We start from the raw sequence: 24,132 nt of genomic DNA, 5'->3' as shown, positions 1-24,132 counted from the left end.
ACTTGCTTTTTGTTCCTCTGGTTCAATTAATATCATGCCTTTGATATTCTGCGCCAGTGCAATGCCCTGCAGAATGTCCAGATAGTCCTTGTCCCTTTGGACTAATTATGAGAGAAGATGAGGGATTCAAACAGCTCTGGGCAAGAGAGCATATGCATACTTTTGTCTCATGTAAACTGCTTCCCATCTTCTTTCCTGATAGGGTTGAAAATGAATGCATTCATCAGCTCGGCAGCTGCAGACCACATCCTAAGGCTGAGCTATTCTGTGCTTGCAAAGACACCACATCTGACAAAGGCATGAAAAATGGGACTACCTATGTCATCCTCCTGAATACATTTTTCAGTGACAAGACTTATGAATTGGGGATATACCAGGGACACCAGTTTTGCAATCTTTTGGTCCTTATCAAAAGCACTAATTTCTACAGTTTCACCAAGATGAAATATTTTTTACTTCCTTCATTAGCTGGAATGGAATGGCACTTTCACATTAGACCTTGTGTCCACAGTACTTGAAGGGACCTGAGTTTCCATTTTTCCTAATGTATGGTTACCCAAGCATACAGCTTCAACACCTTTGGGTGGAGGGAACTGAGGAATCTTAATTTCCCCAGCAAAGATTCTGCCTGTTGTGGAGAGGTAGCATCTTTCTTTATGGGAACCTGGCCTCTTTTTCAATATGTGGGTTCTGAGTTTGAAAACCAATTTAATTTAGGAAAAAGGGCAACAGGGATCATGACTATTGGGGTGGTTGCCCACCATTTTTGGATTTTTTTTTTTTTTTTTTTGCAAAGACTGATTAATACCCTTGGCAACTGCCCGCATATCTTGTCCCTGGATTCTAACATCTCCATAGTTTTATGCAACCCAGGCACCCTAGACTGCCACATTGACCATGTTGTCATTATGTGCTGTGCTGTGCTTAGTTGCTCAGTCATGTCCAACTCTTTGCAATGCCATGGACTGTAGCCCACCAGGCTCCTCTCTCCATGGGGATTCTCCAGGCAAGAATACTGCAGTGGGTTGCCATGCTCTTCTCCAGGGAATCTTCCCAACCCAGGGATCGAACCCAGGTCTCCTGCACTGAAGACGGATTCTTTACTGACTGAGCCACCAGGGAAGCCCAAGAATACTGGAGTGGGTAGCCTATCCCTCCTGCAGGGGATCTTCCTGACCCAGAAATTGAACTGGGGTCTCCTGAATTGCAGGCCGAGTCTTTACCAGCTGAGCTACCAGGGAAGCCTCTGTATTATCATTATATCCACACCTATTCTGGAAAGCCACCTGGCCATCTATCATTTGGGAATTCTATCAACTGCATTGCCATCAGAAGTCCAATTCTGGAGCAGCATCTTTGATGATCATTTATTTTCTTTAAAGTTTCAGATGATGTGAGTGCCTCTCTAACAACGCATTCCTCATCCTCTGTTAAGTGGTGTATACCCTGGGTTTTCCCATGGAACAGAGTCAGATGGACAATTTGCTGGTCTTTTGAAGTATTAGCATGTCCTCTTCTGTCAGCCTCTTGATGCCACCATCTGCTGCTTGCCATGGGAGTTCTGGTATCCCCGCTCCATTTAGGGTGAACCTTCCTTTCTTTAAGTTGACAGTAGGGTCATTAGCAGGATATTGAAGATTGTGTCCTTGAAAATTGCTCTCATGTTGGCAAACTCTCCATTAGTCAACTTTATAACCCCAATTCTTGATCCCATGACACTAAGGATCCAATTACTGTCTCAGCTACTTGATCTGCCAGTTATTTGTGGTCTAGTCTGTGTCCTCTATCAGATTCAGCCCTTTTGTGCTTCTGTTAGGTTGTGGCATATAAGTACTTTTTGTTTTGTGGCTACTGGAAAAGGGAGGCTAGATTCTGAGAGGAGTTTATATGGTCTTATGAGATGGAGACGCCTGCATCATTTTCAAACAAAAGGAGAAAGATAGCCATTGCAGGAAGCAAGGACCATTCTTACAGAGGGGGACAGGGAAATCTAGGAATTCATGATTTTTAAATTCACTGGTACAGATTCCCCTCTCAAATCTCAGGATCCCACTCTGCTAATCAGAGACCTGCCTTTGGAATAACAGACTTGCTGGAGTTGAGAATTCAACCACCTCTGGTCCTCTTATATCCTTTTAGTAAATATCCATTGTTGATTCTCACCTTTTTCTGCTTCTAGAATAAGCAAAGTATCTCTTCATATGCTGTCAGTGATGCCTCTAAGTTTTATATCTTACCATAAGGTGATGAAAATTTACCCTTAAATTTTATGTTTTCTCCAATGTACTAATGGCTCCTGGAAAACAGAAACCATCTGATTTCATACTCTTTATGACTACTATATCACCCAAACTATTCAAATACTTGAAACATTGAACTGACCCGTGTATTTCCTTTTACCAGTACCAATCTGAATCCACCCTGTATAAGTTTTAACAACTGCTCAGCTATTGCTTACCAGGGTTACCAATAAGACCCTGTCTTACTCTGCTCAGGCTGCCATAGCAAAACACCATTGACTAAGTGGCTGAACTAATAAAGAAATTTATTTTTTTTTACAGTTTTGGAGACTAGAAGTTTGAGGTGAGAGAGCTGATATGGTTAAGGTCTTCTAATAGTTTTCTTTCCAGCTTGCAGATGACTGCTTTCTTGTGTTCTCACATGGCAAAGAGAGAGAGATGTCTATCTCTTCCTTTTCTTACAGAGCCATCAATCCCATCGGATTAGAATCCAGTTCTTTTGACTGTAACTTTAATTATCTCCTAAAAGCTGTATCTCCAATACAGTCACATTAGAGTTATGGGTCCAAAACATTAATTTGGCAGGGGACAGGGGTATAATTCAGTCCATAACATCTACCTACCACCAGTGATGGGATCCTGTTCCAACATCCCATTTTAGGACCAGCTTCCTCAGACTATTACTAACACTAATTGTTGTTTTCCCCAGGAGACAGTGAGATACTGAGATTTTCATCTAGGTGATTTACAGGGGAATATTCCAGGGAGGAATACTTTCAGGATGGTAATGAAAACAGGACTGAAACCATGACGCTGCTACAATAGAGTTATCAGTGGATCCCATGGAGCACTTGGGACCTGCAGTGGTCATTCAGAGAAGTCCTAGATTTACACAAAGGAAGTAATCCTTTGTACGTCTCTGTGAACAGTCTTTGGAACATTTGTAAAAGCCTGGCCTGCTGCAGTCCAAGAAGTCACAAAGAATCAGACACGACTTATTGACTAAACAACAACAACAAGAAAAGCAGTATAATCTTGACAGAGTTTTTTCAGCCAAAGGCAATTACCATAGAGAAATCTAGTTACTAGCCTCAGAAGCTATCACTCCCAGAAAACAATGAGTATGTTATCTCTGGGGAGATCTGGGAGACACACTCTAGTAATCCTCACCACCCCAGACAAAGAAAAGCAATTGATCAAAGATTATATATTATAGTAAGATTTAATTAATTATGGATAAGAGTTGGGCTTAGCTGTTAAAGAATGGTGACTCAGGTGTTAAAGAATCTGCGTGCAACGTGGGAGACCTGGGTTCAATTCCTGGTTGGGAAGATTCCCCTGGAGAAGAGCATGGCAACAGACTCCAGTATTCTCACCTGGAGAAATCCATGGACTGTGTAATCCATGGGGTTGCAAAGAGTCAGACACAACTGAGTGACTTTCACTTTTAAGAGTAGGAAAGAGGAAGCTGATTTTACTTAATTAAACTACTAAATTTTAAAATGCTTTTTGAAAACATTTTTGCTTGCTGTATTTATATTACACTAAGATATAAATGGATATCACCAAATAAATATAAAACACTTACAAAATATTGGGTTAGCCAAAGTTTGTTCCAGTGTTTTCATAAGATGTAATGGAAAAATCTGAATGAACTCCTTAGCCAACCCAATATTATAAGCCACATTGATTTTAGATAACATAATATATGAAAAATAGAGCTATTCTGAAAATTATTTTCTGAGAACAGAAGCTGAAAGCATTTGGAACATTTTAGTATTACTTCATCCTTTGATTTTCTTTTTTTAAAAAGTAACTATTAATTCAACTGCTTTTAAACCAGTTCTCCTTGGTGAATACAACTTTCATAATTAAAAAATAAATCAATTGTTTTTCAGCTTCATTATGTATCAATTTTTTTATAAGTATTATCTGAATCAGCACACATTTCTAATTTGTTTAGTCCAAGATAGTGAAACTAAGGTGTGCATTATTGATATGGTGTGCTGCAGTCCATGGGGTCGCAAAGAATCGGACACGACTGAGCGACTGAACTGAACTTTAGAAAGTTTCACCTTGATCATTTAAAAAGTCTTTAATCTTCAAATAGTCCTTCAAAACTTATCTTCAGAAACTACAAAATATTTCTATTTGAGAGTGACAACTTGAAAATACAGTAATTAATTAGAACATATTTAGAAAACCTCAGCCTTAGTATGACTTTATATTTGGGAGGAAATTTTATGTACTATAATTCAAATACTTTCATTCCCTAAACATATGTATTTAAAATTTACTTACATACCAGTGCAAGAGATAGAAAAATATATAAATATAATACACAGAATGAATATAAGCAATAATAAATATTAATCGTTTCCTTTTTTTTTTGAACATTTTAAGTCTTACTTAAAAATGGGCCAAATTTAGAAGCATAACTCTAAAAGATTCATGTAAAGTTTTTGGAAGATTTAAGACTTTATTCTAGAGGTCTATCTTTGTTAGTAGAAAGAAGCACTTCAACTTTTCTTTTACTTGCTTGTGACCACTTTAAGATGCTCTTCCAGTAGGGCATTTTACTTTTGCCCAAATACAAGGTGGGGCGGGGAGGGGGGGTGATGGTTATACACGCTACCATAAATATGGCTTAATGCTGATTCATGTACTATGACTGGGACCTTTACCAATACCTTTAATTATACATATTAATCATTGAAAAATGGATCTTTGAAGGGAGAACACTTTTATTCTGTCTGAAGAAATCCTTATTATAGAATTTCCATGATAACACATTCAAAAAGAACAAGATAGTGAATAAATAACAAAAATTACGCTGGTGATTCAAGTTATGGTGCCAACATTCATCATCATTATTTAACTAAAACTAATTTGTCATATGAGTGTCTTGAAACTTTTTTCACCAAAGCTGTTTCCATTTTGTTATCCCACATTCTCACATTGTCCTAATAAAGTCAGAACAGGTTCCAGCTTTGGACTCTTTCTCTTTGCGTTTAAGACCTTCCTATTTTTACTCACTTGGAGCCCATACTACTTTTCTGAGCTCCTGATCTATATGTCCAACCACCCACTGAGTATGATCTAGAATTTTCTTTTTCTCCTATCTTCCAAATCAGATAAGCCTTTAACATCTATCAACTCCTTTAGGAGTAGCCTTAAAATCTTTTCTCTATCCTCACTGCTTCTGCTTCAACTTAGGCCCTCAGTACCTCTTGTGTGGATTTTTACAATAGTTTGCTAATTATTCTGTCTGCCTAAAATTTTATTCACTACTCATCCATTCTGCATATTATTTCTATATGATGTTACTAAAATGCAAATTAACCAGATCAATCTTTTGGTTAAACACTTTAATGTGACTCTGTAAGAAAAAGTTTAAATGCCCTGGCATTGCAGAGAAGACTCCCCACTGCCAGCCCCTGGTGCTTCTCCAATCCTTAGCATCCCGGCCCTCCCCCATGCAGCACAGTCATGTGACTTCATGGCATTCTCCAGGTCCACACATTGCTCAGGTCACTGGGCCTCTTTTCTCTGCTGGTAATTTCCATCTCTGCCTCATCAAATTGGCAAAGTCCTTGCCATAATTTTGATCTCATTTCTTACACCTTCTTATACAGTGTGTTTGGATACTCCACTCTAAGTAGGGTCACCATATAATTTTTTTTGTCTAAACTGGGACACACTGAAGAATGAAACAAGGAGAGAATAATCCTACGTCTAACGGACGTCAGGACAGGAGTCATAAACCAGGACTTTCCCAAGCAAACTGAAAAGGATGATCTCTTATCTAGAAGTAGAGTTGACTTATTCCCTTTTCTTTGTGCTTCTTCTTACCTTTTTGTGGTCAATTTCTACCCCTGTACTTATTAAACTGTATTGAAATTATTTCTTTCTATGTCTCTCTTTCCTACGATGTCCTTGGTGATTAAATACTGCACTTTGTTCATCTTTTTATACATGACAATTAACACAGCAGATCTGATCAGATTATTGATACATGGTATGTGACAAAAGCTCTATAACTGGATTATACAAATAAAGCAGCCAAGTTTACTAAATTTCTTCTGGGGAAGTCAGACATCTGAGTAAATTTTAGATCCCTGTTCAACCAGTCTGGAGGTAAGAAGTTCCATGTGCTCACTTCAGGATAATTCTCGGAACCAAATTTTGGAGACATTGTGAGCAGCTGGGATCAGGAAGGTGTAGACATGTTTGACAAACAATATAAAGGGCTAGGTAGTACCCACAAACCACAGATCAAATGGAAGCCAGATGTAGGTGGATTCAGGGTTGAGGACTTCCCAGTATAAAAACAAGGTTAAGGTAAAAGAGAGGGGCAAAATCAGGAGGAGTCAAAACAGCCCAACATGTGGCACTAATGACAAAGAATCCCGAGGGGTGTCTATGTGTGTGTGTGTGTGTGTGTCTGTGTGTGTGTGTGTGTGTGTGTAAATCACAGGTGTATACTTTAATGAGGTCCATACACATACATGCAAATGTGTGCAATTTTAGTATATACATCCAGTCCTATGTGTTTATCAGGTTATATACTATGCACGAGCAACAAATAATTTTTCACTTCATCCATTTATTTCATTTCTACACATTTTGGTTTTCTTAAATAGGCCATTTAAAATTAGATTATTTCTAAAAATTAGTTAAGCCAAAGATATTGCACATTCTTCCTTGTGAAATAATGATTCCTTCATAAGGGTCAGAATATTATTTTGATTACTCAAAGGGCTATTGCTCAACTTCTATATTCCCTCCTCACAGAGCTCATCTTAAACCTTCACTTCAGTTATCCCAGATGAGCACAAAAGTTTCCCAACATAAAATGCATTCTAGCCTGTAACATGTTTTGTTTTGAATTAGATATATTTTAGCTCTATTCCCTCATCAATCAGCAGGGAGGCAGAAAGTCTGAAAAGAGCTAGGGAGGCACATGATGCACTTGATAAAACTCTCTCTCAGTAAATTATTTCCATTTTATCATTTCCATTAAGTTTTTTTTCTTTTTTTTTAATTCTTAGTGGTTTATTCTTCAAGAAATGTTAATAACTTGTCCCTTGGTGTTTTGCCTCTTTGAAGCTTGTTCTGATCATCTTTTCTCCACCAGTGTTGTTTCCTTTGTTATCACTGAAGCCACATCTGCTTGAAAAGAAGTGTCCTTTGATGGGACTTGAAATGCTCACAGTGTTGCCTGAGGCAAAAGTCTCAAGTTAGAATTTGGCGCCCAACCATCTTTGCTTTCAGCACCACCAACGCAGCAGCCACCTCCCGTGGGCACCCAGGATTCCCCTCATCTCTGTTTATGGACCTCCCTGGTAGCACTGCCTTTCCAAGACTGCGTTTTTCCTGTCAAAGTCTTTCCCCTGTCCCATTCCATCTGAAGCAACTGTCTTCCAGAAATCAACATGACAGACAAATTCATGCTAAGTATTGCTAACTTATTCCTTAAATCGAACAAACCTTTTTCCAAGGGAAAAGGATAGATCTCCATGGTGTAATTTCTGGCCAGAAAAAAAATACAGTTGATAATTCAACAATTCTGTTGCTCACTCTCTCCTCCTTCCCCCCAAAATGTATGACACTCGTGACTGTTAATTCTCCTGCTGATGACTTGGTGTGACGTCACCATTTAGTTTTAATTTTTGTGAATTGTTGATTTGTGAAACTATTCTGGGAAAAAAAGTCTTGCCAGCTCTTTGTTAAGAAAACATAAACAGGCATGAGATGGCTAAGAATCTAACTTCCGAGAGGTTGGCAATTTGGGAAGATGAGATGGTTGAAAATTCGTAACCACCACAAAGAAAAGCCTTTAGAGCTTTCTCTGCCTAGAAGATATATTGCCATCACCCTAATCCAGGTTGGTCTATAAAAGCCCTTCCCCGGCAGCTGCAGCAGGCATTTTGTAAATGACATTATATAGGAGGCCTTCTGTAGAGGACATTCTGCAGTGCGCATTAGCAAAATGTGTTTCCTTACTTCCGTGATTTTGTGAATTAGCAGATTGCACTAATGACAGCCGTGGCAATAGAACTACAGTTAATGAGAAATTCTAAATGAGGGGGAAGAGGCTCTGTACTTTAAGAAACTACAGCCACAAATACTGAGAACTTCCTTGAGTACAAGGAAATAATCAAAACAACAAGGATGAAGACAAGAGCAAAGTAGAAAATGAATCGGATCCACAAACATTGCTAGACCAGCTGGTCAAAGCAAAAGTAGTATTATGATAGATTACAGTTTCCTAGAGGGGCGCACGTGGTGGTTGCAAGCCAACTCACACTCTATATTTCTACTTATATTTGACGTACAAGTAGATGTATGCTTGTGCTAACTCACAGTACAGGTTATAAAATTTAATCCCATGTATTTATTCCCATCATCCTTTTTTTTGTTGTTCTTTTATTATTTGAGTTACAAGTAAAATGTTCTGTTCAGTTACATGAAGGAGAATCCTGAATTGGAATCAAGATTCTGCTGCATTCTACCATAGCATCTCTGCTGAAAACATTTTCCTGTTTTCAGTGGCACTTGGGTTAAAATCCAACCTGATTCAACAGCTGATAAAGTCCCCAGCATCTAGCTCCTGCATTCTCCCTAGCCTCAAGTCAGTCACTTTTCACCTTGATCATGATGCTCCAACCATACTTCTTTTTTTGTCTATTCATAGCTGCTTTGTTCATAATAAAAAAATCTGGAAATATCTCTGGTGCCAACTCATAACATCCCTATCTTTTCTGAAGGTCCCTAACACCCAAAGCCTGTTCTTGCTTTAGGGCCCTGCCATGTGTTATCTCCTCTGGTAGCTGAGAAGTCTCTTCTGTCTGCTCCTATCCGTTGGAACAACTGATTGGTTCAAGATCCAAGATCGAGAAAGGAGTACAACAGGGCTGTCTGCTGTCACCCTGTTTGTTTAACTTATATGCTGAGTGCATCATGAGAAATGCCAGGCTGGATGAGTTATAAGCTGGAATCAAGATAGGCGGGAGAAACATCAACAACCTCATATTTGTGGATGATATCACTCTAATGGCAGAAAATGAAGAGGAACTAAGAGCCTCTTGATGAGGGTGAAGAAAGAGAGTGAAGAGCCAGCTTAAGACAAAATATTTAAAAAAAAAAAAACCTAAGATCATGGCATCTGGTCCCATTACTGCATGGCAAATAGAAGGGGAAAATAGTAGTAACTGATTTCCTCTTCTTGGGCTCCAAAATCACTGCCTACAGTGACTGCAGCCATGAAATCAGAGGACAATTGCTTCTTGGCAGGAAAATGATGACAAATGTGGACAATATACTGAAAAGCAGAGACATTATTCTGCCAACAAAGGTCCATGTAGTCAAAACTATGGTCTTCCCAGTTGTCACGTACAGTTGTGAGAGCTGGACCATAAAGAAGGCAATGTCGAAGAACTGATGCCTTTGAACTGTGGTGTTGCAGAAGATTCCTAAAAGTCCTTTGGATAGCAAGGAGATCAAACTAGTCAACCTTAAGGGAGGTCAACCCTGAATATTCACTGGAAGGACTGATGCTGAAGCTCCAATATTTTGGTCATCTGATGAGAACAGACAACTCATTGGAAAAGTCCCTGATGCTGGGAAAGATTGAGGGTGAAGAAGAAGAGGGCATCAGAGGATGAGAAGGCTGAATGGAATACAAACTTGGGCAAATTCTGGGAGACACTGAGGGACAGGGAGGCCTGGTATGCTACAGTCCATGGGGTCACAAAGAGTCGGATATGACTGGGCGACTGAACAACAACAACGTCTCCTATCATGCCTGGCTCCTTCCAAGGCTTCATGTCCCAATTTAAACATAACCCCCTTGGAGAGATCTTCTGAAAATTCCATCTTTCATTTCATTTCATCAACCCTCCCTCTGCCACATCACTACTATTACCTACTAGGAGTCAGTTTCTTTCCTTTATAGCACGGATTACAAATTGTACTTTTTTGTCTTTATTTTAGTTTGGTAGTGTCTCCCCTGCCTACCCCACTCTACCGAAAACCATCTGCCTTGTTTACCACTTTATGTATAATACCTAGCACTGGGTTCTCTTTGCTGGCTTGTCTTGGCTGGGATGGGTTCCATAGAGAGATGCTCAAGGCAACCCTCCTGTGTCAATCCTTTACTGGGAGAACCCATCCCAGAACAGCAAGACTGAGAGAAAAAGAAGTGAAATAAAGATGAAGGAGAAATGAATGTAAGATCACTGTCTGGTCTCTCCACTACCAAACCACCTGTAGCTTCGCCAGACACACAGACAGTTGCTCAGCTATCAGAGGTGTTTCCAGATGAGCTAAACACAATCATCATGCCTTGGAATCATGGAATAGAAGGGGGAAAGGAAACGATCTCTTTCCTCTCATTGATCAAGGTTCTCCAACAGAGAGTTCGCTACTCAAGCTCTTATACCACCATCCTGCATGTCTAGGCAGCTGCTGGGGAAGCCAGATTCCTTCTGTGCCCTGTGTTGTGGAGCTTCATTTGAGTTCTGGAGTACCAGGAGAAAGAAGAAGCTGATTGGGTCTGGTCAGGTCCAGCCTGGGTTCCAGATTGATGTGGTTTCCATCACAAGTGACATCACAGCAATAGTGCCAGAGCTCAGCACCACGGGGAGAGACTGAGAAAGTGTGTGTTTCCTGCAGATGAGTAACTGAAGCTGCAGCCATAGCAGTACTGCTGGCAGAAAGAGCTCTCTATGACCAAGTGATCAAGGGCCTGGGAGATGAGTGAGGCCAAGGAAATTGGAGGAGGTGCATAAATTGAACCTTATTTGGTGCTCAATCTGTTTGTTGAATGCATAATGAAAAAGTGGAAAAATTTAATGCTGGTAGAAGGCCATCTTAAGAAGTAGATCCACTTACAGCCTAAATAAATTGAGCAATCCATTTTTAGAAAGAAACTACACCTGCATACTACCTTTTAAAATATACTATAATACTTATCACCTCCAGACTGTCCATAGAACAGAGGCTATTCAATATATCCCAGTTCAATACTTTGTTTCCTTCTCAATATGCCAACACCCTCATCATCTTCTCAATACATTTATAGTCCTTCACCCACTCACCATCAGTCACAGGTTCATCTGTTTTGATCTGGTCCATCTCTCTATATCTCAACCGATCTTTAAGCATCTATTTAAGAGGTATCGAGTGTGGACAGACAGCATATAAGGAGCAGTTGACAAGTTTTAGGGGAGCTGGATTATAATCTTATCTCAGCTCTAATCATACAAGGAAGTCTCAGGGTAGGCATAGGCATTGGGCATCCCAGCACTGGATCAGTGGGAAAGGGAAGAAATGTGGGAATGTGTGTTTTTGAGGATGGAGTATGAATCTGGCTGACTGTCAAAAAGGATAGGCACCAGTTCAAATTATAAAGTCCTGATGACATGAAAATTTGGGGCTCAAATTGAATTACCACTGATATCTAAATGGAGTTGATAAAGCAGGTGAAGAACTAAAGAACTTAAGTTCAGGAGAAAAGAGAACAATTTGCAGGTGGCATGTTTTATAATTTGGTTTAGTTTAGAAAATATTTAAGTCCTGAAGCTTGAAATATATGAAGCTGTTAACAGCTGCCAAATAGTAAGGCCTGGTAGAGAGAAGAAGAGAACCAATGTTTACTGAGCATCTGCTGCTACTCAGCTGCATACATAAAACTACTCCAATCAGACAATCATCACCAAACTTTATCTGGTAGTTTTATCACTTCAGTTTTAGAGATGAGTATATTGAAGCACGATAAGGTCAGTCAGCTTCCCTAATTGAAGGCACTCAGATTTGTCTGCCTTCAAAGTTTCTGGTCTCCCATGATATCAAGCTAACTTATACAGAGGCAAGTCCTGAGAAGGGAGACTTTCAGGCTCCTAACCTAGCATTCTTGAGACCAGGGCAGAGCTCCAGTCCCAACAGGACTCAGGGGCTGAACTCACTCCAGTACCCTTGCTCCACATCCCCCAGATAAAGCATCCCACCCACAATGCCTCCACCTCCTCTCTATAAAGAAGGTACAGTCTTTCCAGGCATACCTAGACTTTTCCTTTTTGTCTGGTTTACTGGTACTGCGATGTGAATTAAAACAAAACAAAACAAAATGAAAACATCATGAGGTCTCTGCCCTTAAGGAAGCTACAGTCTTCTTAAATAAGGAAGAAGATCCATGAAATTGTTATTAGGAAAACCATATAGGATGCAATGACTCTCAGTAAGCGTGTATGGGTGTATGAGGTAGATAAGATGGAAGACGTTTCCAAGAAGGGTCATCATTTTAGAGGTGGAATGGGAAAGTCAGAATTCTGGTGTCAAGAAAGTGTGCAGAAGTGAAGGGCAGGGGGGGGATCTGAAGCACTTGCTTTCTTTGCCCAAGACCACTGGACTAGCTTCCACAGCCCTGCTAGCAAAGACCAAACGTTTGGTTATAAGAGCTGCCACCTGCCAAGAAAAACACACACCCACACATGGGGAAATAAACTATAACTTTCCCCCCAAACTCTGTAATCCCTTTCCATTTGGTTTCCTGTCCTATGTGTTAGAATAAAAGGAAAGCTTCCTACTCTTTTTCATCTCAGGATTGGGTGGCCCATGCCTGAACAAAATGTAGCTAATCTACTTGATTTGCACCCCCTAAAATGGTCAACAGGAAGGGAGGGGAGAAGAATACTAGGATACTGAAAATATAAAATCCAAGCCTTTGGATTTTCTTCAAAGTTAAGGACTCACTTAATTAGGATTTTATTTTCTGTCCTATTTATTTGAAATAAAAGCAACAGAAATAAAAAATCTGTGTCAAAAATGTGACACGCATATGTAGAGAAAAATAGCTCAGTCTGAAATGGAGTAATAGAGAATAACATTGCTGGTTGAGTAGCCAGTACTTTGAATTACAATCAGGCTTCTCACACAAGCGAGTTCCGCTTTCAATCAGAACTTTCCTATGCATTATTATTTTTGGAGTCTGAACACTTTTACACTTTACCTCATCCTAAAGGTAAAGTTTTTGGAAGTTGAACATCATGATCTTAGTTGCTGTTGAGCTATGCATGAATAATGAAAAAAAAAATCACTTTCTAACTTTCCCAGCAATTAAAGATAACTTTTTGTGTATGGATAACTCAAATGCAGCCAAATTATAAAACTGAAACTTTTCATATGTCTAATCCTCAAGGAAAGTAGATCCTTGGGAAAATTTTACACCTTTCATTAATAATAACAAAGTTATAAGTGTAGCCTAAAGGCCCCAGACCTCATCAGTCTGTGCATACAAATATTTTAAAGCAACAACTAAGCCTGATTTTTTTTTTCTATTTGAAAAATATTTAACTGCAAAACTTTTCAAATACATTAGAAAGCAAAGGGAAATAGAACCCATTGCCTAAATATAACAAATTAGAATTGCACCAGATTTGCTTCAGAATGTTTCAGGGGGGAAATGTAATGAATAAAGTTGAAGCATAGTACACCCTCAGCCAGGTTCAGATTATCTCAGAAATAATCTTCTCAGAGGTAACTTAGCATCCTACATCCTGAAGCAATCTGTAATCTTCTTCATCCCTGCTTTGAAAATGTTTACCCTGAATATATGTATATGCATGCATAAAAAATATATTCTAGTGTGTCATGCATTCTAAACATATATGAAAATGGTGGCATATTGTACTTACCCTTTTGCAATCTGCTTTTTTCACTCAACATTTTGTTTTTGAGAATTACCCATGTTGATGCAGATAGAAAGTTAAACATTTTTTCAGACAGTGAAAACATCCCAGCTCACTGAAGACATCTTGCAAAGTTCACAGGGCTTTGTGGACATCCCCAGAAGCCTCTTCACCCTTGGGTGCCTCAGCCACCCTTCCTTCGGTTGCTGACTCCAGATTCTTCCCAGGTCACGGCTGGTCAAAGCAGGACTTGTGGGTCCAGCTCTCCTCACTGCTGCCACTCACAGGCTAAGCAACCATTCTGCCCTCACCCTCTGTTCCGGGACACAGACCTCATCCATATCTTCAGGCATCAGTGCTGCTAAGACTTACTCCCCAGCCCCCAACCCAAAACCAATAGTCTGCTCTAGTAAAGTAATGCTCAAAATTATCCAAGCCAGGCTTCGGCAATACGTGAACCGTGAACTTCCAGATGTTCAAGCTGGTTTTAGAAAAGGCAGAGGAAACAGAGATTAAATTGCCAACATCGGCTGGATCATTAAAAAAGCAAGAGAGTTCCAGAAAAAAAACTTCTATTTCTGCTTTATTGACTATGCCAAAGCCTTTGACTGTGTGGATCACAATCAACTGTGGAAAATTCTTCAAGAGATGGGAACACCAGACCACCTGGCCTGCCTCGTGAGAAACCTATATGCAGGTCAGGAAGCAACAGTTAGAACTGGACATGGAACAACAGACTGGTTCCAAGTAGGAAAAGGAGTACGTCAAGGCTGTATATTGTCACCCTGCTTATTGAACTTATATGCAGAGAACATCATGAGAAACGCTGGGCTGGAAGAAGCACAAGCTGGAATCAAGATTGCTGGGAGAAATATTAGTCACCTCAGATATGCAGATGACACCACCCTTATGGCAGAAAGTGAAGAGGAACTAAAAAGCCTCTTGATGAAAGTGAAAGAGGAGAGTTCAAAAGTTGGCTTAAAGCTCAACATTCAGCAAATGAAGATCATGGCATCTGGTCCCATCACTTCCTGGGAAATAGACGTGGAAACAGTGTCAGACTTTATCTTTTTGGGCTCCAAAATCACTGCAGATGGTGAATGCAGCCATGAAATTAGAAGACGCTTACTCCTTGGAAGGAAAGTTATGACCAACCTAGATAGCATATTGAAAACCAGAGACATTACTTTGCCAACAAAGGTCCATCTAGTCAAGGCTATGGTTTTTCCAGTGGTCACGTATGGATGTGAGAGTTGGACTGTGAAGAAAGCTGAGCGCCAAAGAATTGATGCTTTTGAACTGCGGTGTTGGAGAAGACTCTTGTGAGTCCCTTGGACTGCAAGGAGATCCAACCAGTCCATTCTGAAGGAGATCAGCCCTGGGATTTCTTTGGAAGGAATGATGCTAAAGCTGAACTCCAGTACTTTGGCCACCTCATGCGAAGAGTTGCCTCATTGGAAAAGACTCTGATGCTGGGAGGGATTGGGGACAGGAGGAGAAGGGGACGACAGAGGATGAGATGGCTGGATGGCATCACTGACTCGATGGATGTGAGTCTGAGTGAACTCTTGGAGTTGATGATGGACAGGGAGGCCTGGCATGCTGTGATTCATGGGGTCGCAAAGAGTCGGACTCGACTGAGCAACTGAACAGAACTGAAATTGATAAAAGGCTCCCATACTTCTAATTGACTATTAACAGACCTGTTTTGGAGTGTTTCTTCAGGTATTTTACAGCTTGAGTGCACTCCTTTAGAGCACAACATCCAAAACAACCTCAGCAGGAACATTACCTTGGACAGAGTCCAGCTGGGTTGCTTGCTCGAGTTCCAGTGCTCAAGATTGCCCCTCATTCTCTTCCAGCCCCCTGGCTGGGTTTCTGAGTGAACTGTTTTTCTTTCAAGCATCTTCTGCTGCTTCTTAAAATAAATGTTTCAGTTTTCCACTGTTATCCTTGCTGAAGATGTTTCAAATATTTTACTTCAATTCTCATCTTTGACTTTAGTGTGAATGTGTGGATGCAGTAGATTCTTGGGCAGGGTACTTGGGAGGGGAAGAGTGCCACTCAATTCCATTCATCAGAAACAAAACTGAACCTCAGCTCCTCTGGCTCAGCTTAGGACTCCAAGTATCTCAGAATATACTGGATATGAGAGGTCCATTATGTCTGGGGTAGGTAAGACAGGGAAGGCATTACAAATGTGTTAATAACGACCTCATCTTTTATAGCTCAATTTCCCTTCATGAAAGAGCTACATAAGATCTGGGGGTAAGTGGAAACACTGAGAGATTCTCTCTCTAAACTGTTACTAAAGAAGTTCCTCTGAAGATAGCTGATTAAATTTGCTCAAGTTCCTGGATACAATCTAAATGTCTCTCAACAGATGAATGGATAAAGAAGATGTGCCTTCTTTAATGTCCAGCCAGTGGCCTGAGCCCAGCCCTGCTTCCTGCCCTAGCCCGACTGACCCAGCCCTTAGAGCCAATCCTTATCCTGAAATCCCTTACCTACTTTGTTCCAACATGTCAGAGACTGTACACCTTGGAGACATGCTGCAGATATGGGTACAGTGCAGCAGGAGATTTACAACCTCTCCCCAGGGAATTGCAATGTTTCCTAAGGCACAGGCCCCTCTCTTCAGGCAAACCCATTCCAGGGTACCCTGCCCTTCAAAGAAAAGAGAACTAAGAGAACTCCTCCACACCCTACCGGCTCCCACCAGCCTCTCTGGAATTGGTTGCATTATCGCACTGGACGCCTCCTGGAGCCCATCTCTGCCACTCCGGATTGGGGATCTGAACTCAACTGACTCCCTTTTAAATGGCTGAGGGCAATGGAGGCAATCACCTATCCCTTCTGAACAACGCTTGCCGATCTCTCAGGACTGACCCATGTTCAACTGCTGTTCATATGGAACCCTTCAGCACTTCAGCCTTCAAAGTTCTCATTGGAATATTTGCTACTCCCACCAAGATCTGCACCTGTGGTGGTTCCACCGAGGCCCACACCCTAGGCTTCAAGGCTCACTGCAGTGGCCCTCCTACTTTTTGCTGTGTAGCATCCTTAGGGATTTGTGGGGGGATGTGTGTATGCGCGGGGGGTGGGGGGGGGGTTCTGGCTCCCATTCCTCTTGCTCCTGTATATGCATATATATATGTACACACACACACACACACACACACACACACACACACATATATACACACACAATGGAATATAATAAGTTCAGCCATCAAAAAGAATGAAATAATGACATTCTCAGCAACATGGATAGACCTAGATATTATCATACAAAGCGAAGTCAGAAACAAATACCATATGACATCACTTATATGTGGAATCTAAAATATGATACAGATCAATACACGTATGGAAAAAAAAAAAAAAAAAACAGACTCACAGACAGAAAACAGACTTGTGGTTGTCAAGAGGGAAGATAGGTGGGGGAGGGGAGGATTGGGAGTTAAGGATTAGCGGATGCAAACTACTATATATAAGATGGGTGAACCACAAGGTCTTACTGTATAGCACTGGGAACTATATTCACTATTCTGTGACAAACCACAGTGGAAAAGAATATGCAAATATATATATGTGTGTGTGTGTGTATAAAACTGAGTCACTGCTGTGCAGAGTAAATCAATTATACTTCAAAACATTTTTAAAAATTAACAAAAAATCTCAAAAAAATGAATATATAAATTTTCTCAAGCCCCATGCCATTGCTTTTACAAATTGTCTTGTTCCTTGGGTGAATATCTGTTTGTTGACAGAGGAAGACTATCCCAGAGTTCATGCTCAAGGGTGTTTTTATATTCATCAGCCAATTTTTCATATATTCTCTATTCATTAATACAATATCCATTTATAAAATGCTGACTACATGCAAAGCTCTAAGATATACACCCATTATGACATTAATCTTGATATATCTTAAATTTCAATCATCTGTTGATATATCACTCTCCTAGGTGTGTGGGGTTTCTGAAGGCATCTTTATATGACTCTCTGATTCAAATTACAGTTCTTTCATTCACTGTGCTAGCTTTGGTGAGCTATGTAACACCTTAGAAACCCTGGCTATGTGAAATTAATATAGGGGTATTACTGTAGAAACACAGAGTGAGGATTTAATGTATGAAGAAAAACAAAGCTAGTGCTTAATGAATATGAGTGTCTTTAGATCCAGAGCACATTCATTAAAACTTTGAAGGAGAGGAAAAGGATAAGAAATATTATTTGAATTAAAGTATACAATAAAATGCAAGGAAACAGATAATAACCACATGGATATACATATAAAGCTTAGAAAATGCTTTTAAAGCTTCCCATCAGCTCCCAGTATATTTCCTCACTATTGTAACTTGCTTCTAAAAGAAAGAGGATGCACTGAGACCCTCAACCTCTGTGTCTGCTAATCTGTACATTGTAACTACTTAGTACAGAACTGACTCAGTGTCTGTAAGGGGCAGCACACGCCAGCGTGGGGCTGTGGCTGCATTTAATTTGGAATCCTGAGCGAGCCCCTCAGCGGGACACCTGAGCCCGCATCACCTGCCCTTGTCAATCATTTTGCCTTTCTCTCCAATTCAATTTCAGATGAGACCCCCCAAGGAACAATGGAAAATCATGCCATCCTCGGAGGCTGAGAAAGTTCAGCCTAATCTGAAACCCAAATTGGCCTAAAAGTGTCTTGTTTCAAAAGTAATTTTTAGGGCTTTGATAGTGGGTCTCTCAGGATGGATTTTACCATGGGATGGCTGTGTATGCACAATTAGCTGACTATAGAAGGGCCTTATTTTTAACACAGTAGATTCAATTTATCCTGCAACCAGGAATGCCCAGAAAAGGAAAAGGCCGAAAGCAACAGAAACAACGGAGCACTGACAACGCTCAGCGTCAGCTTTTCTCAGGCTGGGCTCAGGCTGTGACAATCTTCTGCGCAGCCCTTTCGTTCAGGACCTTTCAAGGCTTTTCCAAGTGTCATGACTTTTCACAACACACACGTCAGTAACTATGAAAGTCATGAACCAATAAGGGAACATGGCCAGGGAGGCAAGTGACATTGGGTGCAAAACAGCCCACGTTGCTCAATGACTTCTTTCCAAGTATCCCTAAAGGCTGTACTTCTTGCTTTTTCTCCATTTTTTCTATACCTCATGTCTTTTCTTCTTTTACTGTTCATTTTTTCCAACATATCACCTATTTATTGAACACTCCCAATTTTCCCAGCACTTTGAATATGGCTCAATGGTAAAGAATCTGCCTGTCAATACAGGAGATGTAGGTTAGATTCCTAGGTCAGGTGAAGCCCCTGGAGAAGGAAATGGCAGTTCTCTCCAGAATTCTTGCCTGGAAAATCCCATAGAGAGAGGAGCCTGGTGGGCTACAGTCCATGGGGTTGCAAAAAAAGGGTTAGACATGACTTAGTGACTGAACAAACAGCTTGTATGTGCTTTAGGTGGATCATCATATTCTCCTCACATAGCAGCCCTCTGAATTAGTCATCATTATTCACAATTTTCATATGTGATGACTGAGACCAAGAGAGGTAAATGATTTGGCCAATTATTCAGCAAGGTAGTGGCATAAACTTTGTACACCCTTATCTGACTCTAGCAGCTATATATGTATATTCCTAATCAGTACTTTCTCTGTGGCTCCCACTCCTGAGCTTTTATCTATGAACTTTCAGAAACTAAAAATGGCACTATCAAATGTCCTTATCAGGATATATGACTGCTTACATTTTAATTTTTCTTAGGAATTTTGTAACATGAGATGAACAGCGGAAAGTGTCAAACTCAAGTTTCCAGAAAATATATTATCTTATTTTTTATAAAAGAATTTTATTTGGGCATTGAAGTCAGAGTCTGTAGAATATTAAGTCTTTAGGTCTTCAACATGCAAGGGATTACTCTGTAAGCCTGGCTCAAACTGAGCTGCTTGGTGAAACAGAAATCTTCCTACCGTCCAACATGTACCAAAAGTTCTATATTGAGAAATAATATTCAGAAAGAATCTCTTGAAAAATGCATGATCCCTTATTTTATCTTTGGATGAGTCCATGGCAGAGGAGAGTAGAATAATGTTAAGCTCCTCTCATTTTTTTTTAATTAAAAAAAAATAAAAATTATTCATTTTTTTAATTAAAAAAATAAAAATTATTCATTTTTTAATTAAAAAAATAAAAATTATTCATTTTTTTTAGATTTTGACTGTGTGGATCACAATAAATTGTGGAAAATTATGAAAGAGATGGGAACCAAACCACCTGACCTGCCTCTTGAGAAATCTGTATGCAGGTCAGGAAGCAACAGTTAGAACTGGACATGGAACAACAGACTGGTTCCAAATAGGAAAAAGAGTACGTCAAGGCTGTATATTGTCACCCTGTTTATTTAACTTCTATGCAGAGTACATCATGAGAAATGCTGGACTGGAAGAAACACAAGCTGGAATCAAGATTGCCAGGAGAAATAGTAATAACCTCAGAAATGCAGGTGACACCATCCTTATGGCAGAAAGTGAAGAGGAACTAAAAAGCCTCTTGATGAAAGTGAAAGTGGACAACATTCAGAAAACGAAGATCATGGCATCCGGTCCCATCACTTCATGGGAAATAGATGGGAAAACAGTGGAAACAGCGTCAGACTTTATCTTTTTGGGCTCCAAAATCACTGCAGATGGTGACTGCAGCCATGAAATTAAAAGACGCTTACTCCTTGGAAGGAAAGTTATGGCCAACCTAGATAGCATATTCAAGAGCAGAGACATTACTTTGCCAACAAAGGTTCGTCTAGTCAAGGCTATGGTTTTTCCAGTGGTCATGTATGGATGTGAGAGTCGGACTGTGAAGAAAGCTGAGCGCCGAAGAATTGATGCTCTTGAACTGTGGTGTTGGAAAACACTCTTGAGAGTCCCTTGGACTGCAAGGAGATCCAACCAGTCCATTCTGAAGGAGATCAGCCCTGGGATTTCCTTGGAAGGAATGATGCTAAAGCTGAAACTCCAGTACTTTGGCCACCTCATGCGAAGAGTTGACTCATTGGAAAAGACTCTGATGCTGGGAGGGATTGGGGGCAAGAGGAGAAGGGGACGACAGAAGATGAGATGGCTGGATGGCATCACTGACTCGATGGACGTGAATCTGAGTGAACTCTGGGATTTGGTGATGGACAGGGAGGCCTGGCGTGCTGTGATTCATGGGGTCACAAAGAGTTGGACACGACTGAGCGACTGAACCGAACTGAATTTAAAAATTATTTATAATTTTTCCTTACTTTTATGACCTGAGCCTGATTAGCAAACTATCTACCAGGCCACCGAGTATGACACAGGTACAGTTACAGGAGGCATCTTCCATAGACAATAACAATGGCATGAGCAGTGTCTTCTGGAACTGTTCAACAGATGGCCCTTTCTATGGAACACATCTACAAATGTCACCAACAATTTACTAGAAAGATGTTATAAGCCTGCTGCTGACTCCTTCAACTCTGTACCTACAATTCATGAATTTTTAAAAAATAAAAACCACTGAGGCTTCAATGCCTAGAGCAATGAGCTCTTGCTGATTAATTGGTATACTTCCAAATCACAATGAAACATTTCTATGACATTTTTGTGTAGTTCTCCAGAAGTTTGGAGTAAGATGTAAGCCAACCCTTAATAATTTCAGGACTTTATGGCATACATTTATATTATTATAGTTCCCTTTCATTATTTTTATCCTAATAACTTTATCTTCATCTTTTAAAAAGTTACAGGATTTCATAGTTTTACCCTGCTTAAATCCTTAAGGAATAAGACAAAAATAAAATTATTGATAAATATATACATATACATATATATATGATATTCCATTTTTTTAACTTTAAAGCAGTATATGCTACAAGAGGGTTTCTCTTGTGGCTCAGCTGGTAAAGCATCCACCTGCAATGCAGGAGACCTGGGTTGGTAAGATTCCCTGGAGAAGGGAAAGGTTACCCACTCCAGTATTCTGGCCTGGAGAATTCCATGAACTGTATAGTCTATGGGGTCGCAAAGAGTCAGACATGACTGAGTGACTTTCACTTTCCCTTTCATGTGCTATAAGAACAGATTCAAAAATTCTCATCACAAGAAAAACAATTTGTAACTATGTGTGTGGTGAAGGATGTTAACTAGACTTATTTCCATGATCATTTCATGATAGCTACATGTATCAAACCTTTATGTTGTACATCTGAAACTAATATTTTATATATCAATTGTATCTCAATAAAAAGTAGAGTTTAAAAAATAGAAGCAGAATATATTGTTTTTATCATATCACAGACGCAATATATGACTATTACGGGGGTATTAGATAATGTGGATTATCTAAAGAACATCAGGACAAAACAGAGGATCAAAGATTATAAAAAAGAAAGTATATATACCAATAGCCTCAAACTCAGGTATATACTATAGCCTATTTTTTGAAGGTATCAATGTATGGAGTACATTTCCATGATCTTTGAATGTCTATATAGTACATCTGTTGATTATTTCTGATGTGTCTACTGTATTCGATAGCATGTATACACTGAAATGTAATTAACAGTCTACTAATTTGGGGCCTTTAAAATGTTGTACAACTCTCACTGCTAATAAAGTGTTATATGAAGATCCCTATAGACCAGTCTTTAAAAATTGTATGGTAACAACTAAAGTTGTCTTTAAAGTATTTATTTCTAAAGTGTTAAGAGTTCTGATGTAAGTAAGACCAACTCAACCAATGTAGCATTTATCTCTCCTACGTCCTCAATCTCTAGTTGTATTTGATTAGATTCCTAGAGTTCCATATAACTGAAGATAAAAAATATTGGCAATCTCAATGTTTCTTAGTTAGGTTTTTAATCACAGATTTTCTTACAAAAAACTCTGAAGTCAGGAAAGTTTCCACATGCCATAGCTAACAATAAGTTATATCCATCATCTATGAAACATGGTGGCTCTCTCTTCAGTTTCCAGAGTAAACAAATGCTCTGTTGATTTTGGTGAGACATAAAAGGTAGAAGCCTCTCCAGGACTGTGATGAGTTCTCCTACAGAGTTCAGTAGTCCTTATAACCTTTTTTTTTTTTTTTTTAAGAAAATTTATCATTAATAAAACACTTTTAACTGACTGCTTCCTAGCTTTGCTTCTGTTGAGATTACCTGGGACTTGGAGCCCCCAGATAACTCCTGTGAACTAAACTTCAGTCTTCTAAAATGCCCACCCAAAATACTACTCGCTTCTCAATGCAAGAACTAAAATCAATGTCAAAAGTTCAAAACAAATGTCTGATTTTAAAGAGGCTTTTTTGTACTGTTAAATTCCCCCCTCCCCAAAAAAGGAGTTTGGTGCTCGTCTGTGTACAAGTTAAGTAAGCCTTTGGGGGAATGTTCCAAGAATGACTGCTGTCATGGTGAGTAATGGTTTTGTTGGTGCTGGTTTGTGGGGTTGTTACTTGGATTTAATCTCTTTTTCATGGCTAAGGGTGACAACTCAAGTTCACATCTGTTGTACCGTAGTTCAGGCAGAAATCAAGCAAAGTTTTCTACCAGGAAAAAAAAAATATTGGCTTGGCCTCTCTTTTGCCTCTTCTTTCACCTACTCCCGATGGAAGCCTGGCTAGTGGGGAGCACTCTCCCCACCATGAAAGGGGAGCTTCCTCAGTGGGGTCTGTCTTATATATTGTCTCCATCTGCTGCTGAGAAACCTCTTCTTGAAGTCAAGTGATAAAGTCGCACTTCTGTTTCCAATGGCACCCGTCCAGCTGGGAGGGAGACTGGCAGCTTTGTGAGTGCACTTGCTTCTCCACTGGGTCTCCAAGTACAGTTGGGCAGCTGGAAAGCGTTTTCTCACTGCAGTGCCCCCACACTGTGGTTAGGCTTGAATTCCTGTGAATGTGACTAAAAAATGTTTGCGTTTTAGCCACAATCACGAACAAATTATGCTCAGCTCTTCAACACACAGACCAAGAGAGAGCTTGACCCCATTATCAAAACTCCAACCCAGATGGTGAGGAGTCCCTGCCTAATGAGGGCCTCTCAGTCATTTCAAACAAATTTCTTGTCAATCATGCCACATGGCAGACGGGGGCTCCTTTCAAAGGCATCAGAGTTGGAGGATTCAGGGGTCTTCAAGAGCCAACAACGCCTTCCTCCTAAAATTACGTATTTTTCAAGAGTCTA

The 24,132-nt window shown here is 40.0% G+C and overlaps 1 long non-coding RNA gene across 1 annotated transcript in view; it reads right to left on the bottom strand.

Annotated features, from left to right (window-relative positions):
* Window positions 1-22,024: 22,024 nt before the first annotated feature.
* The window catches only part of LOC123332809, a 78,334-nt gene continuing 76,226 nt past the window's right edge, over window positions 22,025-24,132 (bottom strand). The window contains exon 3 of the long non-coding RNA XR_006549861.2: window positions 22,025-23,850. This is a non-coding gene — a long non-coding RNA (uncharacterized LOC123332809). The remainder of the gene's footprint in view (window positions 23,851-24,132) is intronic.

The sequence above is a fragment of the Bubalus bubalis genome, chromosome 3, assembly GCF_019923935.1.
Source record: "Bubalus bubalis isolate 160015118507 breed Murrah chromosome 3, NDDB_SH_1, whole genome shotgun sequence".
In the NCBI taxonomy this organism is placed as follows: domain Eukaryota; kingdom Metazoa; phylum Chordata; class Mammalia; order Artiodactyla; family Bovidae; genus Bubalus; species Bubalus bubalis.
This window is presented reverse-complemented; position numbering and strand designations above follow the sequence as displayed.